Here is a 2,166-nt window from a genome sequence, read left to right as displayed (position 1 = left end):
GTCATGAGAGCTAAGATGAGAATTATGAGAATGGACCAGAAACAGCAGCAGCAGCAAATTCTTCGGCAGGTTGGTCGAGATTGGTGGTGGTGACGGCGGCTGTAAGGCTGAGGACGGTAAACCGGACGGTTAGCTGGGATATAGACTTGAGGTTTTTGGTTAGCTGTTCCGTTGGTTGTTGTAACGGCGGCGGGAGCTGGTGGAGGTGGGATGGAACCAAGTGGTGGAACTCCGTTAGTGGCGGTTGTTGGTGGTTTGGAAGCTGGGAAGACTCGGTCTGTCATCTTTCTTTCTTCTTCTTCTTCTTCTCCGGTTGTTGTTTTCTTTCTCTGGTCAGATCTGAGCTCACACAACAAAGAGAGAGAGAGAGAGAGAGAGAGAGAGTAAGATAAAGAGAGAGACAATAGAGAGAGTTTTTTTTTTTGTGGAATCTTAATAGCTTTAAATTTTAGTAATAGTTTTGGTTTTATTATTAATTTTGTTTGGAAGTATTATTTATTGCTGTTTTTAAAAAATAATTTGTTTATTTTTTTTGTTTCAGTTTTCAGTTTTTTTTGTTCTTGTTTACTTAGATTTTTGTGAATGTTCATGACTTCCATGCCCAAGTCTGTGGAATCTTCATTGGGTAGTAAAAAAAAAAATTAATGTAGATGATTATTTTTACACAGTGTCCCCAAGTAATATACAAATGAATTATTTTCTGAAAAACAAATAGTAATTAATAGTTTAATACACAGATATGTAGTAGGAGTATTTTGTAAACATAAATTTCCTAGTTTTATATTTGTTTTTTATCTTCATGATTATCAATTTTTTTTCAGTACTAAATAATTTATTCCCGGCAAAAAAAGAAACAAGAAAAGTCACACCAAAAATTTTCAAATCTTATTAGTAGCTAAAATAGACTTAATTCGGGTTATAAAATTGTTATAATGTATCCAAATATTGAAATGAAGAAAAATGGGGGAAAGGAGTTACATTTTGGAGATGTAATTAAAAATGAGGGAAGAAATAGTCCACCGACACATAGTAGTGAGTGATAGTGGTAGCAGTTCACTGCCCCTTTTTTTCTTTCTTTAAAAATAAAAAGAGAGTGCACGCAATGAATCAGTTTGAATTTAAGTCAGTGCAGGTTAAAAAAAAATTTAAGTGCGTGCAGATATTGGAGTAATGGATTAGGGATCCGAAAGTTTTAAATATAGTGATTAGTAGAATAAACAACCCTTTTTGTTCAGAGAGTAAATCCCAAGTCAATTATTTCTTCATAGCTTCATCGGCAATGCTGCTCTGCTTTTAATTTTTTGTTAATCCTTTGTTTTCGAGCTCTCAATTCCCAAGGTTTAAACGTGATTTATAATTCAAATACTAGCTCTCTAATAAAGTATTGTTAATACTTTAGACTTTTTAATTACCACTTCAATTATCACCCGTCAAGTGTCGACTTCCATAAAGTTTTAACTCAAACATCACATTTCATTAAAAGATAACTGCATTACAGAGTAGCCTTGTCGGAAAACTACAAGTGGTTCCGACCAGCAAGGTACATACTATTAACGATGGTACACATAAAAGGGAATAAGATATACTGTAGCCTTCTTCGCCAAAGTGTCCTCCATACCCATAAAGTCTAGACATCCGATCCAATGATCCAATTCCAATCCAATAAACATATGGTAAAGTTTGTTTTTAACGTCTTACTTTCATTACTTTGAACCCAAAAAGTTACATTGTCAAATTTTCAAACATGAACACTTAAAACAAATATCACAAAAACAATCTTAAAACATGAAAACACTTAAACAAATAGCATAACAAAGCATTTTAATCAATTATATATTATGTACTTCTCCTTTTCTATTCTTTGAAATTTTCTTTTATTTTAAATTCGGACCCTTATTTGTAACTTTTTTTTTTGTTTTGTAATATAACCGAGTATGCATTTGCATAATATTTATACTTAGATCATCTTCACTTTACACGATAATTTGGCTAAATAGGGCAAGATTTTTCCAATAATGTTTTATTTCAGTTTTGAGACAAGTGACTACCGACACACAAAATTACGACGGACACAAAACTAACATGTCCGAACAATAAGTAGCACAAATCATCCCAAAGCTGAGGGCGAAAGAAAATGAAAGCTAGATGAGAGAATCAACTGATTTG

The sequence above is a fragment of the Camelina sativa genome, chromosome 8 (assembly GCF_000633955.1).
Source record: "Camelina sativa cultivar DH55 chromosome 8, Cs, whole genome shotgun sequence".
Classification (NCBI taxonomy): Eukaryota; Viridiplantae; Streptophyta; class Magnoliopsida; order Brassicales; family Brassicaceae; genus Camelina; species Camelina sativa.
The sequence above is the reverse complement of the archived record's forward strand: the minus strand, read 5'-3'. Positions refer to the sequence as shown.